This window comes from Lissotriton helveticus, chromosome 1_2 (assembly GCF_964261635.1).
Source record: "Lissotriton helveticus chromosome 1_2, aLisHel1.1, whole genome shotgun sequence".
NCBI classification, from domain to species: domain Eukaryota; kingdom Metazoa; phylum Chordata; class Amphibia; order Caudata; family Salamandridae; genus Lissotriton; species Lissotriton helveticus.
In genome coordinates, this window is record NC_136058.1 from 339,615,923 (window position 1) to 339,628,894 (window position 12,972).

Genomic DNA, 12,972 nt, shown 5'->3' on the forward strand with positions numbered 1-12,972 from the left:
GCTGCCAAGCAGCTACCGTGGTGCAATGCAATTGGAAGTCTGCCAAGGGCATACATGTACTAATGCAATGCTTTGGTAGCAGTTTTGATCAGCAGGTTTCCTTTACTGTTCTTCACGCCTCCCCTAGCGATGACTATGTCATCAATTCCCTTTGAAAGCAGATAGAGTACGCTTCTTTTCCAGTATTTATCAAAGCTCGGGGACTTTTTCATAATCAACGGAAGGTATTGTTGATTAACAGCAAAAGACATGGAAATGAAACCACAAAATCCTTCGAGCCGGATTTGAACCAGCGACCTAAGGATGCCCGAATTAATGCTACAGTCCTCCGCTCTACCAACTGAGCTATCGAAGGAGGGGTAGCAGAAGCTCATAGCACTGAAATTACCTCTCGCTCAAGAAAGGTTGTGGGGGGTGGGGACCAGGAGCAGACAGATGAAAATCATCAATATTAATCGCGGCTCCCTCTCAAAGCTACCACTTCTGAGAGCACACTGTGAGTTACGTCTTATCACCTCAAAGGAGGATTTCACACCAAAGTGGATGTTCCGTCTTGGCTTGGTGAAAAGCAGGGGCGCCGCAATGATGAATTTTACAGAAAGGAAAGGAACTTTGATACAAAGACCTTAGGAAGCATTGGTGGCAAATGGATGGAAGCCTTTAACCGTGAGAAAAATGACAGAAAGTTATGGGAGTCATTACCACGCACCCAGCTTCAAGAACATGCATTTTGGGTTCATTTTTGAAAGGAAAGAGAATGGAAAAATCAGTAGAGTAAAGGCAACATATTCAGTTTTTCTTGAAGCTACTGTAGAGAGTCTCTGGTTTAGAGGAAGAACCCTTACCAATGACCAAGATGGCTGCCACAGATTTCTATCCTAAATGTATTAAGATTGCCAAGATTAATCATCACTTTGATGGCTTAAACAAGTAAGATTCTTTGGTTCTATAAGCATCAAAAATGAGATTGCCCCATTTCATGGGGTTTTCCAAGGCACACGTCTCACAGTTTAAGTGGGGTTCGTATCCCAGTTGCATGGCATATCTCTTCCTTAATACTGACAGCCAGCCTAGTTTTCTGCCAAAATCCAAGATAAGCATGGCAAAAGTCTGGAGATACCGGGGATTGAACCCGGGGCCTCATACATGCGAAGCATGCGCTCTACCACTGAGCTACATCTCCTCCACTGCCCTCTAAAGTTTTGCTGGATGCAAGGAGACTCTGGAGCCCACGGACTGCAAAGTCTCGATTTGAGACTAGAATGTAAAGTGTCAGGCATGAAATTGCCCACGCCTTACGTGAGGGCTGTCTTCATGGAGCATATACTTAGTGCAATCAGGGTTCGATTCTCCGGCAGGGCTTTTATTTGCTCAGTTTGGAATGCAAAACTTCTCAGGATTTCCCCAAATGTGTAAACTGTTGGTCTACTTTCCAGCTTGCTCAGCCTTTCGGGGGATGATTCCATTGGCTATGCCCTCTTGCCCATCGGTGGACACTCAAATTGAAGGCAAGTCACAGTGTGATTGGCTGCCAAGCAGCTACCGTGGTGCAATGCAATTGGAAGTCTGCCAAGGGCATACATGTACTAATGCAATGCTTTGGTAGCAGTTTTGATCAGCAGGTTTCCTTTACTGTTCTTCACGCCTCCCCTAGCGATGACTATGTCATCAATTCCCTTTGAAAGCAGATAGAGTACGCTTCTTTTCCAGTATTTATCGAAGCTCGGGGACTTTTTCATAATCAACGGAAGGTATTGTTGATTAACAGCAAAAGACATGGAAATGAAACCACAAAATCCTTCGAGCCGGATTTGAACCAGCGACCTAAGGATGCCCGAATTAATGCTACAGTCCTCCGCTCTACCAACTGAGCTATCGAAGGAGGGGTAGCAGAAGCTCATAGCACTGAAATTACCTCTCGCTCAAGAAAGGTTGTGGGGGGTGGGGACCAGGAGCAGACAGATGAAAATCATCAATATTAATCGCGGCTCCCTCTCAAAGCTACCACTTCTGAGAGCACACTGTGAGTTACGTCTTATCACCTCAAAGGAGGATTTCACACCAAAGTGGATGTTCCGTCTTGGCTTGGTGAAAAGCAGGGGCGCCGCAATGATGAATTTTACAGAAAGGAAAGGAACTTTGATACAAAGACCTTAGGAAGCATTGGTGGCAAATGGATGGAAGCCTTTAACCGTGAGAAAAATGACAGAAAGTTATGGGAGTCATTACCACGCACCCAGCTTCAAGAACATGCATTTTGGGTTCATTTTTGAAAGGAAAGAGAATGGAAAAATCAGTAGAGTAAAGGCAACATATTCAGTTTTTCTTGAAGCTACTGTAGAGAGTCTCTGGTTTAGAGGAAGAACCCTTACCAATGACCAAGATGGCTGCCACAGATTTCTATCCTAAATGTATTAAGATTGCCAAGATTAATCATCACTTTGATGGCTTAAACAAGTAAGATTCTTTGGTTCTATAAGCATCAAAAATGAGATTGCCCCATTTCATGGGGTTTTCCAAGGCACACGTCTCACAGTTTAAGTGGGGTTCGTATCCCAGTTGCATGGCATATCTCTTCCTTAATACTGACAGCCAGCCTAGTTTTCTGCCAAAATCCAAGATAAGCATGGCAAAAGTCTGGAGATACCGGGGATTGAACCCGGGGCCTCATACATGCGAAGCATGCGCTCTACCACTGAGCTACATCCCCTCCACTGCCCTCTAAAGTTTTGCTGGATGCAAGGAGACTCTGGAGCCCACGGACTGCAAAGTCTCGATTTGAGACTAGAATGTAAAGTGTCAGGCATGAAATTGCCCACGCCTTACGTGAGGGCTGTCTTCATGGAGCATATACTTAGTGCAATCAGGGTTCGATTCTCCGGCAGGGCTTTTATTTGCTCAGTTTGGAATGCAAAACTTCTCAGGATTTCCCCAAATGTGTAAACTGTTGGTCTACTTTCCAGCTTGCTCAGCCTTTCGGGGGATGATTCCATTGGCTATGCCCTCTTGCCCATCGGTGGACACTCAAATTGAAGGCAAGTCACAGTGTGATTGGCTGCCAAGCAGCTACCGTGGTGCAATGCAATTGGAAGTCTGCCAAGGGCATACATGTACCAATGCTTTGGTAGCAGTTTTGATCAGCAGGTTTCCTTTACTGTTCTTCACGCCTCCCCTAGCGATGACTATGTCATCAATTCCCTTTGAAAGCAGATAGAGTACGCTTCTTTTCCAGTATTTATCAAAGCTCGGGGACTTTTTCATAATCAACGGAAGGTATTGTTGATTAACAGCAAAAGACATGGAAATGAAACCACAAAATCCTTCGAGCCGGATTTGAACCAGCGACCTAAGGATGCCCGAATTAATGCTACAGTCCTCCGCTCTACCAACTGAGCTATCGAAGGAGGGGTAGCAGAAGCTCATAGCACTGAAATTACCTCTCGCTCAAGAAAGGTTGTGGGGGGTGGGGACCAGGAGCAGACAGATGAAAATCATCAATATTAATCGCGGCTCCCTCTCAAAGCTACCACTTCTGAGAGCACACTGTGAGTTACGTCTTATCACCTCAAAGGAGGATTTCACACCAAAGTGGATGTTCCGTCTTGGCTTGGTGAAAAGCAGGGGCGCCGCAATGATGAATTTTACAGAAAGGAAAGGAACTTTGATACAAAGACCTTAGGAAGCATTGGTGGCAAATGGATGGAAGCCTTTAACCGTGAGAAAAATGACAGAAAGTTATGGGAGTCATTACCACGCACCCAGCTTCAAGAACATGCATTTTGGGTTCATTTTTGAAAGGAAAGAGAATGGAAAAATCAGTAGAGTAAAGGCAACATATTCAGTTTTTCTTGAAGCTACTGTAGAGAGTCTCTGGTTTAGAGGAAGAACCCTTACCAATGACCAAGATGGCTGCCACAGATTTCTATCCTAAATGTATTAAGATTGCCAAGATTAATCATCACTTTGATGGCTTAAACAAGTAAGATTCTTTGGTTCTATAAGCATCAAAAATGAGATTGCCCCATTTCATGGGGTTTTCCAAGGCACACGTCTCACAGTTTAAGTGGGGTTCGTATCCCAGTTGCATGGCATATCTCTTCCTTAATACTGACAGCCAGCCTAGTTTTCTGCCAAAATCCAAGATAAGCATGGCAAAAGTCTGGAGATACCGGGGATTGAACCCGGGGCCTCATACATGCGAAGCATGCGCTCTACCACTGAGCTACATCCCCTCCACTGCCCTCTAAAGTTTTGCTGGATGCAAGGAGACTCTGGAGCCCACGGACTGCAAAGTCTCGATTTGAGACTAGAATGTAAAGTGTCAGGCATGAAATTGCCCACGCCTTACGTGAGGGCTGTCTTCATGGAGCATATACTTAGTGCAATCAGGGTTCGATTCTCCGGCAGGGCTTTTATTTGCTCAGTTTGGAATGCAAAACTTCTCAGGATTTCCCCAAATGTGTAAACTGTTGGTCTACTTTCCAGCTTGCTCAGCCTTTCGGGGGATGATTCCATTGGCTATGCCCTCTTGCCCATCGGTGGACACTCAAATTGAAGGCAAGTCACAGTGTGATTGGCTGCCAAGCAGCTACCGTGGTGCAATGCAATTGGAAGTCTGCCAAGGGCATACATGTACTAATGCAATGCTTTGGTAGCAGTTTTGATCAGCAGGTTTCCTTTACTGTTCTTCACGCCTCCCCTAGCGATGACTATGTCATCAATTCCCTTTGAAAGCAGATAGAGTACGCTTCTTTTCCAGTATTTATCGAAGCTCGGGGACTTTTTCATAATCAACGGAAGGTATTGTTGATTAACAGCAAAAGACATGGAAATGAAACCACAAAATCCTTCGAGCCGGATTTGAACCAGCGACCTAAGGATGCCCGAATTAATGCTACAGTCCTCCGCTCTACCAACTGAGCTATCGAAGGAGGGGTAGCAGAAGCTCATAGCACTGAAATTACCTCTCGCTCAAGAAAGGTTGTGGGGGGTGGGGACCAGGAGCAGACAGATGAAAATCATCAATATTAATCGCGGCTCCCTCTCAAAGCTACCACTTCTGAGAGCACACTGTGAGTTACGTCTTATCACCTCAAAGGAGGATTTCACACCAAAGTGGATGTTCCGTCTTGGCTTGGTGAAAAGCAGGGGCGCCGCAATGATGAATTTTACAGAAAGGAAAGGAACTTTGATACAAAGACCTTAGGAAGCATTGGTGGCAAATGGATGGAAGCCTTTAACCGTGAGAAAAATGACAGAAAGTTATGGGAGTCATTACCACGCACCCAGCTTCAAGAACATGCATTTTGGGTTCATTTTTGAAAGGAAAGAGAATGGAAAAATCAGTAGAGTAAAGGCAACATATTCAGTTTTTCTTGAAGCTACTGTAGAGAGTCTCTGGTTTAGAGGAAGAACCCTTACCAATGACCAAGATGGCTGCCACAGATTTCTATCCTAAATGTATTAAGATTGCCAAGATTAATCATCACTTTGATGGCTTAAACAAGTAAGATTCTTTGGTTCTATAAGCATCAAAAATGAGATTGCCCCATTTCATGGGGTTTTCCAAGGCACACGTCTCACAGTTTAAGTGGGGTTCGTATCCCAGTTGCATGGCATATCTCTTCCTTAATACTGACAGCCAGCCTAGTTTTCTGCCAAAATCCAAGATAAGCATGGCAAAAGTCTGGAGATACCGGGGATTGAACCCGGGGCCTCATACATGCGAAGCATGCGCTCTACCACTGAGCTACATCCCCTCCACTGCCCTCTAAAGTTTTGCTGGATGCAAGGAGACTCTGGAGCCCACGGACTGCAAAGTCTCGATTTGAGACTAGAATGTAAAGTGTCAGGCATGAAATTGCCCACGCCTTACGTGAGGGCTGTCTTCATGGAGCATATACTTAGTGCAATCAGGGTTCGATTCTCCGGCAGGGCTTTTATTTGCTCAGTTTGGAATGCAAAACTTCTCAGGATTTCCCCAAATGTGTAAACTGTTGGTCTACTTTCCAGCTTGCTCAGCCTTTCGGGGGATGATTCCATTGGCTATGCCCTCTTGCCCATCGGTGGACACTCAAATTGAAGGCAAGTCACAGTGTGATTGGCTGCCAAGCAGCTACCGTGGTGCAATGCAATTGGAAGTCTGCCAAGGGCATACATGTACCAATGCTTTGGTAGCAGTTTTGATCAGCAGGTTTCCTTTACTGTTCTTCACGCCTCCCCTAGCGATGACTATGTCATCAATTCCCTTTGAAAGCAGATAGAGTACGCTTCTTTTCCAGTATTTATCAAAGCTCGGGGACTTTTTCATAATCAACGGAAGGTATTGTTGATTAACAGCAAAAGACATGGAAATGAAACCACAAAATCCTTCGAGCCGGATTTGAACCAGCGACCTAAGGATGCCCGAATTAATGCTACAGTCCTCCGCTCTACCAACTGAGCTATCGAAGGAGGGGTAGCAGAAGCTCATAGCACTGAAATTACCTCTCGCTCAAGAAAGGTTGTGGGGGGTGGGGACCAGGAGCAGACAGATGAAAATCATCAATATTAATCGCGGCTCCCTCTCAAAGCTACCACTTCTGAGAGCACACTGTGAGTTACGTCTTATCACCTCAAAGGAGGATTTCACACCAAAGTGGATGTTCCGTCTTGGCTTGGTGAAAAGCAGGGGCGCCGCAATGATGAATTTTACAGAAAGGAAAGGAACTTTGATACAAAGACCTTAGGAAGCATTGGTGGCAAATGGATGGAAGCCTTTAACCGTGAGAAAAATGACAGAAAGTTATGGGAGTCATTACCACGCACCCAGCTTCAAGAACATGCATTTTGGGTTCATTTTTGAAAGGAAAGAGAATGGAAAAATCAGTAGAGTAAAGGCAACATATTCAGTTTTTCTTGAAGCTACTGTAGAGAGTCTCTGGTTTAGAGGAAGAACCCTTACCAATGACCAAGATGGCTGCCACAGATTTCTATCCTAAATGTATTAAGATTGCCAAGATTAATCATCACTTTGATGGCTTAAACAAGTAAGATTCTTTGGTTCTATAAGCATCAAAAATGAGATAGCCCCATTTCATGGGGTTTTCCAAGGCACACGTCTCACAGTTTAAGTGGGGTTCGTATCCCAGTTGCATGGCATATCTCTTCCTTAATACTGACAGCCAGCCTAGTTTTCTGCCAAAATCCAAGATAAGCATGGCAAAAGTCTGGAGATGCCGGGGATTGAACCCGGGGCCTCATACATGCAAAGCATGCGCTCTACCACTGAGCTACATCCCCTTGTATGCCAAGTTTTACTGTATGCATGGAAACCCTGAATGTAAGTGTCTGCCAAGTCAACCCACTTGACACTGCAGCATAAAGTCTCAGTCAGGAAAATCCTTAAGCCTCGCACCTGGATTATCTTCCTGGTCTATAGTCTTGTTTAGAGATGCTTGTGTGCAGCCTTCTTAGCGCAGTAGGCAGCGTGTCAGTCTCATAATCTGAAGGTCCTGAGTTCGATCCTCAGAGAGGGCATTTATTTCCTCCTTTTGGCAAGCAAAATTCTCAGATTTTCTTGAAAAGTGGAAACTATGCCTATTTCAAACAATATTTTTCAATGCAACCTATTTAAGTGGGGTTCTGACCCCCCAACTGCCTGAGAAACCTCAACTTTCCACAAGGTGGCAGGCTAGCCTTCTGGAAAAAGCCAAGATACAGAACAGCGACTCCTGGAGATGCCGGGGATTGAACCCGGGGCCTCATACATGCGAAGCATGCGCTCTACCACTGAGCTACATCCCCTCCACTGCCCTCTAAAGTTTTGCTGGATGCAAGGAGACTCTGGAGCCCACGGACTGCAAAGTCTCGATTTGAGACTAGAATGTAAAGTGTCAGGCATGAAATTGCCCACGCCTTACGTGAGGGCTGTCTTCATGGAGCATATACTTAGTGCAATCAGGGTTCGATTCTCCGGCAGGGCTTTTATTTGCTCAGTTTGGAATGCAAAACTTCTCAGGATTTCCCCAAATGTGTAAACTGTTGGTCTACTTTCCAGCTTGCTCAGCCTTTCGGGGGATGATTCCATTGGCTATGCCCTCTTGCCCATCGGTGGACACTCAAATTGAAGGCAAGTCACAGTGTGATTGGCTGCCAAGCAGCTACCGTGGTGCAATGCAATTGGAAGTCTGCCAAGGGCATACATGTACTAATGCAATGCTTTGGTAGCAGTTTTGTTCAGCAGGTTTCCTTTACTGTTCTTCACGCCTCCCCTAGCGATGACTATGTCATCAATTCCCTTTGAAAGCAGATAGAGTACGCTTCTTTTCCAGTATTTATCGAAGCTCGGGGACTTTTTCATAATCAACGGAAGGTATTGTTGATTAACAGCAAAAGACATGGAAATGAAACCACAAAATCCTTCGAGCCGGATTTGAACCAGCGACCTAAGGATGCCCGAATTAATGCTACAGTCCTCCGCTCTACCAACTGAGCTATCGAAGGAGGGGTAGCAGAAGCTCATAGCACTGAAATTACCTCTCGCTCAAGAAAGGTTGTGGGGGGTGGGGACCAGGAGCAGACAGATGAAAATCATCAATATTAATCGCGGCTCCCTCTCAAAGCTACCACTTCTGAGAGCACACTGTGAGTTACGTCTTATCACCTCAAAGGAGGATTTCACACCAAAGTGGATGTTCCGTCTTGGCTTGGTGAAAAGCAGGGGCGCCGCAATGATGAATTTTACAGAAAGGAAAGGAACTTTGATACAAAGACCTTAGGAAGCATTGGTGGCAAATGGATGGAAGCCTTTAACCGTGAGAAAAATGACAGAAAGTTATGGGAGTCATTACCACGCACCCAGCTTCAAGAACATGCATTTTGGGTTCATTTTTGAAAGGAAAGAGAATGGAAAAATCAGTAGAGTAAAGGCAACATATTCAGTTTTTCTTGAAGCTACTGTAGAGAGTCTCTGGTTTAGAGGAAGAACCCTTACCAATGACCAAGATGGCTGCCACAGATTTCTATCCTAAATGTATTAAGATTGCCAAGATTAATCATCACTTTGATGGCTTAAACAAGTAAGATTCTTTGGTTCTATAAGCATCAAAAATGAGATTGCCCCATTTCATGGGGTTTTCCAAGGCACACGTCTCACAGTTTAAGTGGGGTTCGTATCCCAGTTGCATGGCATATCTCTTCCTTAATACTGACAGCCAGCCTAGTTTTCTGCCAAAATCCAAGATAAGCATGGCAAAAGTCTGGAGATGCCGGGGATTGAACCCGGGGCCTCATACATGCGAAGCATGCGCTCTACCACTGAGCTACATCCCCTCCACTGCCCTCTAAAGTTTTGCTGGATGCAAGGAGACTCTGGAGCCCACGGACTGCAAAGTCTCGATTTGAGACTAGAATGTAAAGTGTCAGGCATGAAATTGCCCACGCCTTACGTGAGGGCTGTCTTCATGGAGCATATACTTAGTGCAATCAGGGTTCGATTCTCCGGCAGGGCTTTTATTTGCTCAGTTTGGAATGCAAAACTTCTCAGGATTTCCCCAAATGTGTAAACTGTTGGTCTACTTTCCAGCTTGCTCAGCCTTTCGGGGGATGATTCCATTGGCTATGCCCTCTTGCCCATCGGTGGACACTCAAATTGAAGGCAAGTCACAGTGTGATTGGCTGCCAAGCAGCTACCGTGGTGCAATGCAATTGGAAGTCTGCCAAGGGCATACATGTACTAATGCAATGCTTTGGTAGCAGTTTTGATCAGCAGGTTTCCTTTACTGTTCTTCACGCCTCCCCTAGCGATGACTATGTCATCAATTCCCTTTGAAAGCAGATAGAGTACGCTTCTTTTCCAGTATTTATCAAAGCTCGGGGACTTTTTCATAATCAACGGAAGGTATTGTTGATTAACAGCAAAAGACATGGAAATGAAACCACAAAATCCTTCGAGCCGGATTTGAACCAGCGACCTAAGGATGCCCGAATTAATGCTACAGTCCTCCGCTCTACCAACTGAGCTATCGAAGGAGGGGTAGCAGAAGCTCATAGCACTGAAATTACCTCTCGCTCAAGAAAGGTTGTGGGGGGTGGGGACCAGGAGCAGACAGATGAAAATCATCAATATTAATCGCGGCTCCCTCTCAAAGCTACCACTTCTGAGAGCACACTGTGAGTTACGTCTTATCACCTCAAAGGAGGATTTCACACCAAAGTGGATGTTCCGTCTTGGCTTGGTGAAAAGCAGGGGCGCCGCAATGATGAATTTTACAGAAAGGAAAGGAACTTTGATACAAAGACCTTAGGAAGCATTGGTGGCAAATGGATGGAAGCCTTTAACCGTGAGAAAAATGACAGAAAGTTATGGGAGTCATTACCACGCACCCAGCTTCAAGAACATGCATTTTGGGTTCATTTTTGAAAGGAAAGAGAATGGAAAAATCAGTAGAGTAAAGGCAACATATTCAGTTTTTCTTGAAGCTACTGTAGAGAGTCTCTGGTTTAGAGGAAGAACCCTTACCAATGACCAAGATGGCTGCCACAGATTTCTATCCTAAATGTATTAAGATTGCCAAGATTAATCATCACTTTGATGGCTTAAACAAGTAAGATTCTTTGGTTCTATAAGCATCAAAAATGAGATTGCCCCATTTCATGGGGTTTTCCAAGGCACACGTCTCACAGTTTAAGTGGGGTTCGTATCCCAGTTGCATGGCATATCTCTTCCTTAATACTGACAGCCAGCCTAGTTTTCTGCCAAAATCCAAGATAAGCATGGCAAAAGTCTGGAGATACCGGGGATTGAACCCGGGGCCTCATACATGCGAAGCATGCGCTCTACCACTGAGCTACATCCCCTCCACTGCCCTCTAAAGTTTTGCTGGATGCAAGGAGACTCTGGAGCCCACGGACTGCAAAGTCTCGATTTGAGACTAGAATGTAAAGTGTCAGGCATGAAATTGCCCACGCCTTACGTGAGGGCTGTCTTCATGGAGCATATACTTAGTGCAATCAGGGTTCGATTCTCCGGCAGGGCTTTTATTTGCTCAGTTTGGAATGCAAAACTTCTCAGGATTTCCCCAAATGTGTAAACTGTTGGTCTACTTTCCAGCTTGCTCAGCCTTTCGGGGGATGATTCCATTGGCTATGCCCTCTTGCCCATCGGTGGACACTCAAATTGAAGGCAAGTCACAGTGTGATTGGCTGCCAAGCAGCTACCGTGGTGCAATGCAATTGGAAGTCTGCCAAGGGCATACATGTACTAATGCAATGCTTTGGTAGCAGTTTTGATCAGCAGGTTTCCTTTACTGTTCTTCACGCCTCCCCTAGCGATGACTATGTCATCAATTCCCTTTGAAAGCAGATAGAGTACGCTTCTTTTCCAGTATTTATCAAAGCTCGGGGACTTTTTCATAATCAACGGAAGGTATTGTTGATTAACAGCAAAAGACATGGAAATGAAACCACAAAATCCTTCGAGCCGGATTTGAACCAGCGACCTAAGGATGCCCGAATTAATGCTACAGTCCTCCGCTCTACCAACTGAGCTATCGAAGGAGGGGTAGCAGAAGCTCATAGCACTGAAATTACCTCTCGCTCAAGAAAGGTTGTGGGGGGTGGGGACCAGGAGCAGACAGATGAAAATCATCAATATTAATCGCGGCTCCCTCTCAAAGCTACCACTTCTGAGAGCACACTGTGAGTTACGTCTTATCACCTCAAAGGAGGATTTCACACCAAAGTGGATGTTCCGTCTTGGCTTGGTGAAAAGCAGGGGCGCCGCAATGATGAATTTTACAGAAAGGAAAGGAACTTTGATACAAAGACCTTAGGAAGCATTGGTGGCAAATGGATGGAAGCCTTTAACCGTGAGAAAAATGACAGAAAGTTATGGGAGTCATTACCACGCACCCAGCTTCAAGAACATGCATTTTGGGTTCATTTTTGAAAGGAAAGAGAATGGAAAAATCAGTAGAGTAAAGGCAACATATTCAGTTTTTCTTGAAGCTACTGTAGAGAGTCTCTGGTTTAGAGGAAGAACCCTTACCAATGACCAAGATGGCTGCCACAGATTTCTATCCTAAATGTATTAAGATTGCCAAGATTAATCATCACTTTGATGGCTTAAACAAGTAAGATTCTTTGGTTCTATAAGCATCAAAAATGAGATAGCCCCATTTCATGGGGTTTTCCAAGGCACACGTCTCACAGTTTAAGTGGGGTTCGTATCCCAGTTGCATGGCATATCTCTTCCTTAATACTGACAGCCAGCCTAGTTTTCTGCCAAAATCCAAGATAAGCATGGCAAAAGTCTGGAGATGCCGGGGATTGAACCCGGGGCCTCATACATGCAAAGCATGCGCTCTACCACTGAGCTACATCCCCTTGTATGCCAAGTTTTACTGTATGCATGGAAACCCTGAATGTAAGTGTCTGCCAAGTCAACCCACTTGACACTGCAGCATAAAGTCTCAGTCAGGAAAATCCTTAAGCCTCGCACCTGGATTATCTTCCTGGTCTATAGTCTTGTTTAGAGATGCTTGTGTGCAGCCTTCTTAGCGCAGTAGGCAGCGTGTCAGTCTCATAATCTGAAGGTCCTGAGTTCGATCCTCAGAGAGGGCATTTATTTCCTCCTTTTGGCAAGCAAAATTCTCAGATTTTCTTGAAAAGTGGAAACTATGCCTATTTCAAACAATATTTTTCAATGCAACCTATTTAAGTGGGGTTCTGACCCCCCAACTGCCTGAGAAACCTCAACTTTCCACAAGGTGGCAGGCTAGCCTTCTGGAAAAAGCCAAGATACAGAACAGCGACTCCTGGAGATGCCGGGGATTGAACCCGGGGCCTCATACATGCGAAGCATGCGCTCTACCACTGAGCTACATCCCCTCCACTGCCCTCTAAAGTTTTGCTGGATGCAAGGAGACTCTGGAGCCCACGGACTGCAAAGTCTCGATTTGAGACTAGAATGTAAAGTGTCAGGCATGAAAT

General features: G+C 45.1%; 20 non-coding genes across 20 annotated transcripts; 2 read left to right on the forward strand and 18 right to left on the reverse strand.

The window, feature by feature from the left end:
- Positions 1–269: 269 nt before the first annotated feature.
- Positions 270–355, reverse strand: TRNAY-GUA (transfer RNA tyrosine (anticodon GUA)). Its single transcript is given in 2 exon segments — positions 270–305; positions 319–355. It is a non-coding gene; the product is annotated as a tRNA-Tyr (tRNA).
- Positions 356–1,111: 756 nt separating this feature from the next.
- Positions 1,112–1,183, reverse strand: TRNAA-CGC (transfer RNA alanine (anticodon CGC)). The gene has a single exon. It is a non-coding gene; the product is annotated as a tRNA-Ala (tRNA).
- Positions 1,184–1,796: 613 nt separating this feature from the next.
- Positions 1,797–1,882, reverse strand: TRNAY-GUA (transfer RNA tyrosine (anticodon GUA)). Its single transcript is given in 2 exon segments — positions 1,797–1,832; positions 1,846–1,882. It is a non-coding gene; the product is annotated as a tRNA-Tyr (tRNA).
- A 756-nt stretch (positions 1,883–2,638) lies between these two features.
- TRNAA-CGC (transfer RNA alanine (anticodon CGC)) lies at positions 2,639–2,710 on the reverse strand. Its single transcript has one exon. It is a non-coding gene; the product is annotated as a tRNA-Ala (tRNA).
- A 608-nt stretch (positions 2,711–3,318) lies between these two features.
- Positions 3,319–3,404, reverse strand: TRNAY-GUA (transfer RNA tyrosine (anticodon GUA)). The gene is given in 2 exon segments: positions 3,319–3,354; positions 3,368–3,404. It is a non-coding gene; the product is annotated as a tRNA-Tyr (tRNA).
- A 756-nt stretch (positions 3,405–4,160) lies between these two features.
- On the reverse strand, positions 4,161–4,232 carry TRNAA-CGC (transfer RNA alanine (anticodon CGC)). The gene has a single exon. It is a non-coding gene; the product is annotated as a tRNA-Ala (tRNA).
- Positions 4,233–4,845: 613 nt separating this feature from the next.
- TRNAY-GUA (transfer RNA tyrosine (anticodon GUA)) lies at positions 4,846–4,931 on the reverse strand. The gene is given in 2 exon segments: positions 4,846–4,881; positions 4,895–4,931. It is a non-coding gene; the product is annotated as a tRNA-Tyr (tRNA).
- Positions 4,932–5,687: 756 nt separating this feature from the next.
- On the reverse strand, positions 5,688–5,759 carry TRNAA-CGC (transfer RNA alanine (anticodon CGC)). Its single transcript has one exon. It is a non-coding gene; the product is annotated as a tRNA-Ala (tRNA).
- A 608-nt stretch (positions 5,760–6,367) lies between these two features.
- Positions 6,368–6,453, reverse strand: TRNAY-GUA (transfer RNA tyrosine (anticodon GUA)). The gene is given in 2 exon segments: positions 6,368–6,403; positions 6,417–6,453. It is a non-coding gene; the product is annotated as a tRNA-Tyr (tRNA).
- A 756-nt stretch (positions 6,454–7,209) lies between these two features.
- TRNAA-UGC (transfer RNA alanine (anticodon UGC)) lies at positions 7,210–7,281 on the reverse strand. The gene has a single exon. It is a non-coding gene; the product is annotated as a tRNA-Ala (tRNA).
- A 164-nt stretch (positions 7,282–7,445) lies between these two features.
- TRNAM-CAU (transfer RNA methionine (anticodon CAU)) lies at positions 7,446–7,518 on the forward strand. Its single transcript has one exon. It is a non-coding gene; the product is annotated as a tRNA-Met (tRNA).
- A 195-nt stretch (positions 7,519–7,713) lies between these two features.
- Positions 7,714–7,785, reverse strand: TRNAA-CGC (transfer RNA alanine (anticodon CGC)). The gene has a single exon. It is a non-coding gene; the product is annotated as a tRNA-Ala (tRNA).
- Positions 7,786–8,398: 613 nt separating this feature from the next.
- TRNAY-GUA (transfer RNA tyrosine (anticodon GUA)) lies at positions 8,399–8,484 on the reverse strand. The gene is given in 2 exon segments: positions 8,399–8,434; positions 8,448–8,484. It is a non-coding gene; the product is annotated as a tRNA-Tyr (tRNA).
- A 756-nt stretch (positions 8,485–9,240) lies between these two features.
- Positions 9,241–9,312, reverse strand: TRNAA-CGC (transfer RNA alanine (anticodon CGC)). Its single transcript has one exon. It is a non-coding gene; the product is annotated as a tRNA-Ala (tRNA).
- Positions 9,313–9,925: 613 nt separating this feature from the next.
- On the reverse strand, positions 9,926–10,011 carry TRNAY-GUA (transfer RNA tyrosine (anticodon GUA)). Its single transcript is given in 2 exon segments — positions 9,926–9,961; positions 9,975–10,011. It is a non-coding gene; the product is annotated as a tRNA-Tyr (tRNA).
- A 756-nt stretch (positions 10,012–10,767) lies between these two features.
- On the reverse strand, positions 10,768–10,839 carry TRNAA-CGC (transfer RNA alanine (anticodon CGC)). Its single transcript has one exon. It is a non-coding gene; the product is annotated as a tRNA-Ala (tRNA).
- A 613-nt stretch (positions 10,840–11,452) lies between these two features.
- TRNAY-GUA (transfer RNA tyrosine (anticodon GUA)) lies at positions 11,453–11,538 on the reverse strand. Its single transcript is given in 2 exon segments — positions 11,453–11,488; positions 11,502–11,538. It is a non-coding gene; the product is annotated as a tRNA-Tyr (tRNA).
- A 756-nt stretch (positions 11,539–12,294) lies between these two features.
- On the reverse strand, positions 12,295–12,366 carry TRNAA-UGC (transfer RNA alanine (anticodon UGC)). The gene has a single exon. It is a non-coding gene; the product is annotated as a tRNA-Ala (tRNA).
- A 164-nt stretch (positions 12,367–12,530) lies between these two features.
- Positions 12,531–12,603, forward strand: TRNAM-CAU (transfer RNA methionine (anticodon CAU)). The gene has a single exon. It is a non-coding gene; the product is annotated as a tRNA-Met (tRNA).
- A 195-nt stretch (positions 12,604–12,798) lies between these two features.
- On the reverse strand, positions 12,799–12,870 carry TRNAA-CGC (transfer RNA alanine (anticodon CGC)). The gene has a single exon. It is a non-coding gene; the product is annotated as a tRNA-Ala (tRNA).
- Positions 12,871–12,972: the final 102 nt, after the last annotated feature.